We start from the raw sequence: 12,370 nt of genomic DNA on the forward strand, positions 1-12,370 counted from the left end.
TCCTCATCTCCATTCACATCTACATCTATACATCTACATCTACATGCATCCATCCACCTCCATATCCACATCTATATCTATACATCTACATCTACATGCAAACATCCACATCTCCATGCATAATAAAATTCTTTTAATTAATCTAGGATGATAGTTCCTAGAATATGGTAGGGAGTCCTCTTTTTATGCTTTGAATGAATTTATTTTATGCGTAATTTCTATAAAAATTTTGCCATAGCTCCGCTACTATGACTGATAAATCTCAATTTTTTTCTAAGGGATAAAGCTCATTATTAAAGAAATAATTAGAATGGTCTCTAATTGGATCATCAATCCATAATGGTCTCTAATTGGATCATTAAGAAAACAATTAGAATGGTCTCTAATTGGGTCATCAATCCATAATGAATTGAATCATCAATGTGCATAAACTAAAAGCATAGCAAAAGCCATTAATTTGGCCTCAAGCATAGCTTAATCTTGGATTAAGAAAAAGCTTTATGAAAAGCTTCATTTGGATTGAGAATGGGTCATGAGTATGACCATTTCTTGAGTGAGAGAGAGAAATTACATAAAAACCATTAGAATTTAAACATAAATGGAAATTAACTTCTATAGCATTTATTAAATTATGTAACTCTTCACTACTATTCACCAATTAACTTCAATAGCATTTAAAAAACCATACCAATTAAACTTCTCAAGCTTGAGAGGGGTTGAGAAGAGAGAATCATTGAGAAATTATAGAAAGATCAAAATTCAATATACTTACCTTATAATTTGCTTGATTCTTTATTCACGGTAGAGGCCCCCAACCAATCAATTGGTTTAGTATGTTGATGGAGCCACCAATGGGGATTGAAGAAAGAGAGAAGTGTCAAAAACTAGTGAATTATTAAAGAATTCACAGTTCTTGGCTTAGGTGGAGTAACATAGCATAAGACACTATATATTTTGGCTTAGATGGAGTAGAGTAACAAAGCATAAGACACTATATATTTTGGCTTAGGTGGAGTAGAGTGACAAAGCATAAGACACTATATTTTTTTCAACAAGGGAAGGCTTCTATTTATAGGAAAATTTGAGCTCCTAACCAAACAAACTGATTCTAGAATTTTCCAAGTCAGTTTGGTTGAATTTGGACTAGATTTGGACCTAGTTTGGTTACTTTTTGATTCGGTTTGGTTCCATTTTGATTTGGTTTGGTTCAAGAGAGATGAGAGATAAAAATATCACATTATTTTTGAGTTTAAAACTCATTCAAGCATGTGAAATATGTACCTCCTTTAAAGAATTCCCCTTCCTTACATATGTGTCAAAATTTTATTGCTCATAGTTTTTTACTAATAAACCTTGTACATTTTCAACTCTTCATCTTATGTGAAATATGCACCTCCTTTAAAGAACTCCTCTTCCTTACATATGTGTCATAGTTTTTTTACTAATAAACCTTGTACATTTTCAACTCTTCATCTTATGTGAAATATGCACCTCCTTTAAAGAACTCCCCTTCCTTACATATGTGTTTATTTACTAATAAACCTTGTACATTTTCAACTCTTCATCTTATGTGAAATATGCACCTCCTTTAAAGAATTCCCCTTCCTTACATATGTGTCATAATGGAATCATTTTAATATTGCTCATAGTTTTTTACTAATAAACCTTGTACATTTTCAACTCTTCATCTTATGTGAGCATTTAAGGGACTCCCCTTCCTTACATAAGTGTCATAATAAAATCATTATTCCCAAAATATCTCATATTTTTAATATTGCTCATAGTTTTTTACTAATAAACCTTGTACATTTTCAACTCTTCACCTCATGTGAGCATTTACTCATTTTTGGGTATTTTCTTTTTACAATTTGGATTTATCTCCTCCCTACACATGGATTGATGCTATTGGCCCATAGAAACCTTAATTGGACCATAGTCTAAAGATTTCTGAAAATCTAGACCCTTAGGCTAAGGTTCTTTATACCTATTTCCAATTAATTCCAATTGCACATTGGAAAATTCTTTTTTAAATTTCTGCTTCAGGGAAACTCATCTGAATTATAAGAGATATTTTTCTATCCAAAAATATTCAAAATCTGAATATTCTCTCTCTAGAATATTTTCTCTCTCTAGGTTAAAACAGTCACAAACAAGATCTCTTATATTTCAGAAAAGGAATTGATTACAGGAGAATATACTAGACATCAAAAAGGGGTTGGGGAGGAATCTTACAAAAGTGTTAATATTTCCATCAGAAATAATCCCTTTGGTTGGAATGGTGTTTGTTATATAAGCCTGTAGGATCTATGGAGGAAGAAATCATCCTGGGACGATCCTAGATTTGCACCAGTAATCGTGATATCCAATGAAAAAAGAGAGCTGCATAACTTGACGAGGGAAATAATATCATTATCGTGTCCTTATGGAGCCAAAAAACAAGGGAAAGCAGGCTATGATTGATGGTATGGAAACACCAATGCCAAAGAAAGTAGCTCACGTACTAGAGAAAGCATCAACTCCATAGTCCCTATGCAAAAAACAACCAAAGTCACTAGTAATTCAGCAGTGGGTGCATTAGAATCAACTCCAAGCCCATATATACTGTGATGCAAAAGGAGTAATTGAGGAATCAAGGTAAAAAGTTTGAGCTACAGACAAGGGATAGAGATGGCCTTCCAATGTTAGCATAGCAATATTGCAAACGAAGCCACTATCCACAAGGCACTCAAAAGCAATGGATTCGAAGGGGTTTACTAGCTGCACAAGGCTATTACCAGAGTAATACAACAATATGGGTGCCAAAATCCCACCCAAAGTTCAGTACTGCAAATACCTTTAGAAACATAGATAGTAAGAGCAACCAAGAACATTTTCCAACTAAATGCTAGGAAAACACAAAAATTGGTTCCGAGGAAGAAGTCGATTCAACACAGTGAAGAATTTTTCCCGTGAGATAGCAGGGTTCGAAACTCGTGAGGTAGCTAAAACCGTGAGAAGCTTTTCTCTTCTTTTCTCCTTAACTTTGTCCAGCTCTTTTATTTTGGTGGGTGCAGTTGGCGGTAGTGCTATCTCACGGTTTGCACCTTTTGCATGTAGACTCATACCTTGTTATTGCACACCGCACTAACACCCTTCTCATGGAATAACACACACACATTCATTTTAACAAAAAAAAAAAAAAGAAAGAAAAAGAGACAATGACCACATTCTCTCACCAGTTAGTATGACTGACTTTCTTATCATTATTACAGATGTCGACCTCCGCTACTTCTGAACCGAAAGTCAAGGAGACTTCGGGAGTCACGCAAGCTAGGGCAACTTGGTCACCTATAAGCAGGAAGAAGAGACCATCATGTGGCCCAAAACTAAGCTATTTGGGCCAGACCTACTCTCAGTGCCAGACCATTTCAAGACGTACCCAATTGACGAACGAAAAGTGGTCCAATTGATGGCCAAAAGAGTTAAAGATGTTGGTTTATCCACATCGTACGATGGCCCAGCTAAGGTCAAGGAAATTGATATTGCAGAGCCATGGGAGGAAACCAGGCCTCTTTATATTGCTAAAGACTTAACTCCAGCTGAGAAAAAGGAACTTGTTGCTCTCCTTAAGGAGTTTAAGGTTGTTTCTTCTGAAACAACAAAGAGATGAAGGGCATACCATCTGAATGGTACATCACACGATCGCAATCATGGAAGGATAAAGGCCAACCGAGCAAAAACCATACCAGATGAATCCTAAATATGCCACAATTATAATAAGCAGGAAGAAGAGACCATCATGTGGCCCAAAACTAAGCTATTTGGGCCAGACCTACTCTCAGTGCCATACCATTTCAAGACATACCCAATTGATGAACGAAAAGTGGTCCAATTGACGGCCAAAAGAGTTAAAGAACCTGGTTTATCCACATCGTACAATGGCCTAGCTAAGGTCAAGGAAATTGATATTACAGAGCCATGGGGGAGGAAACCAAGCCTGTTTATATCGCTAAAGACGACTCAAGCTGAGGAAAAGGAACTTGTTGCTCTCCTTAAGGAGTTTAAGGTTGTTTCTTCTGAAACAACAAAGAGATGAAGGGTGTACCATCTGAAGTGGTACATCACACGATCCCAATCATGGAAGGATAAAGACCAACCAAGCAAAAACCATACCAGATGAATCCTAAATATGCCACAATTATAATAAGCAGGACGAAGAGACCATCATGTGGCCCAAAACTAAGCTATTTGGGCCAGACCTACTCTCAGTGCCAGACCATTTCAAGACATACCCAATTGATGAACGAAAAGCGGTCCAATTGACGGCGGCCAAAAGAGTTAAAGAAGCTGGTTTATCCACATCGTACAATGGCCTAGCTAAGGTCAAGGAAATTGATATTACAGAGCCATGGGGGAGGAAACCAAGCCTGTTTATATCGCTAAAGACTTGACTCCAGCTGAGGAAAAGGAACTTGTTGCTCTCCTTAAGGAGTTTAAGGTTGTTTCTTCTGAAACAACAAAGAGATGAAGGGTGTACCATCTGAAGTGGTACATCACACGATCCCAATCATGGAAGGAGAAAGGCCAACCAAGCAAAAACCATACCAGATGAATCCTAAATATGCCACAATTATAATAAGCAAGAAGAAGAGACCATCATGTGGCCCAAAACTAAGCTATTTGGGCCAGACCTACTCTCAGTGCCAGACCATTTCAAGACATACCCAATTGATGAACGAAAAGCGGTCCAATTGACGGCGGCCAAAAGAGTTAAAGAAGCTGGTTTATCCACATCGTACAATGGCCCAGCTAAGGTCAAGGAAACCGATATTGCAGAGCCCTGGGAGGAAACCAAGCCTGTTTATATCGTTAAAGACTTGACTCCAGCTGAGGAAAAGGAACTTGTTGCTCTCCTTAAGGAGTTTAAGGTTGTTTCTTCTGAAACTACAAAGAGATGAAGGGCGTACCATTTGAAGTGGTACAACACACGATTCCAATCATGGAAGGATCAAGGCCAACAAAGCCAAAACCATACCAGATGAATCCTAAATATGCAACAATTATAAGAAGGAATTGATAAACTCATTACTGTTGATTTCATCTATGAGATAGAACACACCGATTGGCTATCACCAATCGTGATAGTGCCAAAGAAGAATGGGAAACTTAGGGTCTGTGTCGATCTAAAAAATGTCAATGCAGCTACTAGGAAAGGACCATTACCCACTACCTTACACGGAACACGTTTTGGAAAGAGTAGTTGGTGAAGAAGCTTACAACTTCTTAGATGGATTTTCAAGTTACAATCAAGTTTCTATAGCACCCGAAGACTAGCATAAAACGGCCTTCAATACAATGTGGGAGACTTTTGCTTACAAGGTTCTACCTTTTGGTCTCACCAATGCCCCAACAACGTTCCAACGATTGATGTGCACAGCCTTGAGAGACTACTTACAAAAGTGGTTGGAGGTATTCATTGATGATCTATGTGCGCACACTTACGATGGTCAGACCATTTGGCTTGCTCAAGAAAGATGTTTGAGTGATGTCGATCGAATTGTATATCCTTAAAGCCTTTGAAATGCCAAACACCGTGTGATCTTAGGACACATTGTCATTAAGAACGGTATCTCCACAAAGGAAAGCAAAGTCAAATTGATCTTGGAACTATCCCCACCCACTAATTACAAAGGTGTACAAAGGTTTATGGGCCACATTGGGTATTATCTCCACTTCATAGTATTTTATGCTAGAATTGACAGACCATTATATAGGCTCCTCATTGTCTTTGAATGGAATGAAGAATGCCAAGATGCATATGATAAATTGAAGCCAGCACTAGCCAGTGCACTATTCTGAGATCACCCAACTGGGATCTTATATTCCATGTACACATTGATGCATCAAACTTCGCTACAGGATGCGTATTGGCACAGCTTGGTGAGTTCAAATTGGACTACCCAGTTTCCTTCGCTAGTCACCACTGAATGATGCAAAGGTGTATTTTATGCTAGAATTGCCAGACCATTATATAGGCTACTCATTGTCTCTGAATGGAATGAAGAATGCCAAGATGCATATGATAGATTGAAGCCAGCACTAGCGCGTGCACTATTCTGAGACCACCCAACTGGGATCTTATATGCCATGTGCACATTGATGCATCAAACTTTGCTACAGGATGCGTATTGGCACAGCTTGGTGAGTTCAAATTGGACAACCCAGTTTCCTTCGCTAGTCACCAACTGAATGATGTAAAGGTAAATTATACCACCACAAAACAAGAGGGTTTGGCCATGCTTTATGTTGTCAAGAAGTATCGACATTACCTATTGGCAAAAAAAAAAAACGTATTCTTTGTGGACCATCAGGGTTTATATACTTGGTGAATAAGCCTTGCACCATGGGACGAATCACATGCTGGTTGTTATTACTATTGGAATTTGACTTCGAGATCCCGGGTGAGAAAGGGAACACAACATATGTTGGCCGATCATATGTCGAGAATTCCAATTGGGGAACCAACAAATGGTGTTGATGATGACCTCCCAGATGCTTGATTGTTCAAACTAGACACGGTGCCTGAATGGAGTGAAGAAATATTAGATTATCTAGCTTATGGTTTTCTACGAGAACAACCTTTGAACATGGATAAATTGTGTCGGCTTATTAAGCTGGCTGCACCTTATCAATTGATTGCTGGTGAATTATACAAGCTAGGTAAGGACAATGTCTTAAGGAGATGTGTGCGGGAAGACAAATTTGTCACAATATTAGATAAAGCACTCTCAAGAATGATTGGAGGACACTTCGCTCTGGGAAAATTACAGCTCACAAGGTGCTTCAAGCAGGACTATGGTGGCCTACATTATTCGGGGATGCTATGGAGTTTGTAAAAGATGCAAAGAGTGTCAACCATTTGCTATTCCACAACAAAGAGACAGGATGCAACTTACCCCCCTGTGATTGTAAGAATCTTTTGAGAAATAGGGAATTGATTTTGTTGGACCCATTAGTCTAGTTGCACATCCATCACAAGTCCGATATGTGATCGTGGCCACAGACTATTTCACAAAATGGGCAGAAGAAAAAGTCTCTAAGCGAGTTGATGCACAAAAGATAGCTAAGTTCTTATATGAACAAATCATTTCAAGAATCCGTTGCCCATTGGAATTAGTGAGTGATCGCGGTTCACATTTCATTAATGAGGTGATTGATCACTTACTTGCTGGATTCCTTGTAGTCCACCGGAAGTCATCCCCTTATTATCCATAAGCAAATGGTCAAGCGGAGAGTACAAATAAGATTTTGTGTACTATCTTGACAAAAACTTTAGAAGCAAGTCGCACGGATTGGGAACATAAGCTAACTGCAGCTCTATGGGCATATTGAACTTCGTATAAGGTAGCGACGGGATATACTCCCTTCCATCTAGCTTATGGCATTGAGGCTATAATGCCTATGGACTACTTAGTTCCAAGCCTGCAAATTGCGGTGCAAGAACGATTAACAAAGAATGCATTAGCTGAAAGGTTGGTTGACTTAGAGAAACTTGATGAAACCCAACTAATTGCATCACATGGTCTTATGGTTGAAAAATTGTGAAGGAAGCGTTGGTTTGACAATAACCTGAAACAAAAAGAACTAAAAACAAGGGACCTCGTCCTCATGTCAGGGAAGCACTAGAAAAAAACAACTCAAGTATGGAGGATTAGGACCTTTCTAAGTGTCAAAAATCACATGTGCCTCAAAGGTCAGTCATGATTGAAACTATTGATGGTGTGCAAATACAGGGTTACATCAATGAAAGCAAACTTAAAAAGGATTACGAACCACTGACCCAAGAAATGCTCATGCAAGAGCATGTATTAAAACAACGAAATGAGCTAGCCAAGGAAAAATCCAAGCGAGCTCGAGCTCAGGAAGAAGCCAAGGCAAGAGAGGGCAAGGCCAAACAGAGACTCCAAGAGAGAGTATTGCATATGAACATGGCTTCGCTAACCCTCCTTGATGAGGATAACCTGGACATTGAGCCAGCACAACTGTGTGAAAGTCTCTACTACCTAAAATTCATGCAACAAGCATTGCATTAATCCATAGGGGATCAAGTCATAATTTGATCTCTTATGAGACACGAGAACCTCTAGATAAAGTCTTACCTTGAGGTCGACAATGCACAAGTACGAAGTGTGCACTTGTCAATTACCAAAGCTGTGGGATTTCAAAGTGTTAATATTTCCATCAGAAATAATCCCTTTGGTTGGAATGGTGTTTGTTATATAAGCCTGTAGGATCTATGGAGGAAGAAATCATCCTGGGACGATCCTAGATTTGCACCAGTAATCGTGATATCCAATGAAAAAAGAGAGCTGCATAACTTGACGAGGGAAATAATATCATTATCGTGTCCTTATGGAGCCAAAAAACAAGGGAAAGCAGGCTATGATTGATGGTATGGAAACACCAATGCCAAAGAAAGTAGCTCACGTACTAGAGAAAGCATCAACTCCATAGTCCCTATGCAAAAAACAACCAAAGTCACTAGTAATTCAGCAGTGGGTGCATTAGAATCAACTCCAAGCCCATATATACTGTGATGCAAAAGGAGTAATTGAGGAATCAAGGTAAAAAGTTTGAGCTACAGACAAGGGATAGAGATGGCCTTCCAATGTTAGCATAGCAATATTGCAAACGAAGCCACTATCCACAAGGCACTCAAAAGCAATGGATTCGAAGGGGTTTACTAGCTGCACAAGGCTATTACCAGAGTAATACAACAATATGGGTGCCAAAATCCCACCCAAAGTTCAGTACTGCAAATACCTTTAGAAACATAGATAGTAAGAGCAACCAAGAACATTTTCCAACTAAATGCTAGGAAAACACAAAAATTGGTTCCGAGAAAGAAGTCGATTCAACACAGTGAAGAATTTTTCCCGTGAGATAGCAGGGTTCGAAACTCGTGAGGTAGCTAAAACCGTGAGAAGCTTTTCTCTTCTTTTCTCCTTAACTTTGTCCAGCTCTTTTATTTTGGTGGGTGCAGTTGGCGGTAGTGCTATCTCACAGTTTGCACCTTTTTGCATGTAGACTCATACCTTGTTATTGCACACCGCACTAACACCCTTCTCATGGAATAACACACACACATTCATTTTAACAAAAAAAAAAAAGAAAGAAAAAGAGACAATGACCACATTCTCTCACCAGTTAGTATGACTGACTTTCTTATCATTATTACAGATGTCGACCTCCGCTACTTCTGAACCGAAAGTCAAGGAGACTTCGGGAGTCACGCAAGCTAGGGCAACTTGGTCACCTATAAGCAGGAAGAAGAGACCATCATGTGGCCCAAAACTAAGCTATTTGGGCCAGACCTACTCTCAGTGCCAGACCATTTCAAGACGTACCCAATTGACGAACGAAAAGTGGTCCAATTGACGGCCAAAAGAGTTAAAGATGTTGGTTTATCCACATCGTACGATGGCCTAGCTAAGGTCAAGGAAATTGATATTGTAGAGCCATGGGAGGAAACCAGGCCTCTTTATATCGCTAAAGACTTAACTCCAGCTGAGAAAAAGGAACTTGTTGCTCTCCTTAAGGAGTTTAAGGTTGTTTCTTCTGAAACAACAAAGAGATGAAGGGCATACCATCTGAAGTGGTACATCACACGATCGCAATCATGGAAGGATAAAGGCCAACCAAGCAAAAACCATACCAGATGAATCCTAAATATGCCACAATTATAATAAGCAGGAAGAAGAGACCATCATGTGGCCCAAAACTAAGCTATTTGGGCCAGACCTACTCTCAGTGCCAGACCATTTCAAGACATACCCAATTGACGAACGAAAAGTGGTCCAATTGACGGCCAAAAGAGTTAAAGATGTTGGTTTATCCACATCGTACGATGGCCCAGCTAAGGTCAAGGAAATTGATATTGCAGAGCCATGGGAGGAAACCAGGCCTCTTTATATCGCTAAAGACTTAACTCCAGCTGAGAAAAAGGAACTTGTTGCTCTCCTTAAGGAGTTTAAGGTTGTTTCTTCTGAAACAACAAAGAGATGAAGGGCATACCATCTGAAGTGGTACATCACACGATCGCAATCATGGAAGGATAAAGGCCAACCAAGCAAAAACCATACCAGATGAATCCTAAATATGCCACAATTATAATAAGCAGGAAGAAGAGACCATCATGTGGCCCAAAACTAAGCTATTTGGGCCAGACCTACTCTCAGTGCCAGACCATTTCAAGACATAACCAGTTGATGAACGAAAAGCGGTCCAATTGATGGCGGCCAAAAGAGTTAAAGAAGCTGGTTTATCCACATCGTACAATGGCCTAGCTAAGGTCAAGGAAATTGATATTACAGAGCCATGGGGGAGGAAACCAAGCCTGTTTATATCGCTAAAGACTTGACTCCAGCTGAGGAAAAGGAACTTGTTGCTCTCCTTAAGGAGTTTAAGGTTGTTTCTTCTGAAACAACAAAGAGATGAAGGGTGTACCATCTGAAGTGGTATATCACACGATCCCAATCATGGAAGGAGAAAGGCCAACCAAGCAAAAACCATACCAGATGAATCCTAAATATGCCACAATTATAATAAGCAGGAAGAAGAGACCATCATGTGGCCCAAAACTAAGCTATTTGGGCCAGACCTACTCTCAGTGCCAGACCATTTCAAGACATACCCAATTGATGAACGAAAAGCGGTCCAATTGACGGCGGCCAAAAGAGTTAAAGAGGCTGGTTTATCCACATCGTACAATGGCCCAGCTAAGGTCAAGGAAACCGATATTGCAGAGCCCTGGGAGGAAACCAAGCCTGTTTATATCGTTAAAGACTTGACTCCAGCTGAGGAAAAGGAACTTGTTGCTCTCCTTAAGGAGTTTAAGGTTGTTTCTTCTGAAACTACAAAGAGATGAAGGGCGTACCATTTGAAGTGGTACAACACACGATTCCAATCATGGAAGGATCAAGGCCAACCAAGCAAAAACCATACCAGATGAATCCTAAATATGCAACAATTATAAGAAGGAATTGATAAACTCATTACTGTTGATTTCATCTATGAGATAGAACACACCGATTGGCTATCACCAATCGTGATAGTGCCAAAGAAGAATGGGAAACTTAGGGTCTGTGTCGATCTAAAAGATGTCAATGCAGCTACTAGGAAAGGACCATTACCCACTACCTTACACGGAACACGTTTTGGAAAGAGTAGTTGGTGAAGAAGCTTACAACTTCTTAGATGGATTTTCAAGTTACAATCAAGTTTCTATAGCACCCGAAGACTAGCATAAAACGGCCTTCAATACAATGTGGGAGACTTTTGCTTACAAGGTTCTGCCTTTTGGTCTCACCAATGCCCCAACAACGTTCCAACGATTGATGTGCACAGCCTTGAGAGACTACTTACAAAAGTGGTTGGAGGTATTCATTGATGATCTATGTGCGCACACTTACGATGGTCAGACCATTTGGCTTGCTCAAGAAAGATGTTTGAGTGATGTCGATCGAATTGTATATCCTTAAAGACTTTGAAATGCCAAACACCGTGTGATCTTAGGACACATTGTCATTAAGAACGGTATCTCCACAAAGGAAAGCAAAGTCAAATTGATCTTGGAACTATCCCCACCCACTAATTACAAAGGTGTACAAAGGTTTATGGGCCACATTGGGTATTATCTCCACTTCATAGTATTTTATGCTAGAATTGACAGACCATTATATAGGCTCCTCATTGTCTTTGAATGGAATGAAGAATGCCAAGATGCATATGATAAATTGAAGCCAGCACTAGCCAGTGCACTATTCTGAGACCACCCAACTGGGATCTTATATTCCACGTACACATTGATGCATCAAACTTCACTACAAGATGCGTATTGGCATAGCTTGGTGAGTTCAAATTGGACTACCCAGTTTCCTTCGCTAGTCGCCACTGAATGATGCAAAGGTGTATTTTATGCTAGAATTGCCAGACCATTATATAGGCTACTCATTGTCTCTGAATGGAATGAAGAATGCCAAGATGCATATGATAGATTGAAGCCAGCACTAGCGCGTGCACTATTCTGAGACCACCCAACTGGGATCTTATATGCCATGTGCACATTGATGCATCAAACTTTGCTACAGGATGCGTATTGGCACAGCTTGGTGAGTTCAAATTGGACAACCCAGTTTCCTTCGCTAGTCACCAACTGAATGATGTAAAGGTAAATTATACCACCACAAAACAAGAGGGTTTGGCCATGCTTTATGCTGTCAAGAAGTATCGACATTACCTATTGGCAAAAAAAAAAAAACGTATTCTTTGTGGACCATCAGGGTTTATATACTTGGTGAATAAGCCTTGCACCATGGGACGAATCACATGC

The sequence above is a fragment of the Cibotium barometz genome, chromosome 29 (assembly GCF_041138505.1).
Source record: "Cibotium barometz isolate CiBa-2024 chromosome 29, ASM4113850v1, whole genome shotgun sequence".
In the NCBI taxonomy this organism is placed as follows: domain Eukaryota; kingdom Viridiplantae; phylum Streptophyta; class Polypodiopsida; order Cyatheales; family Cibotiaceae; genus Cibotium; species Cibotium barometz.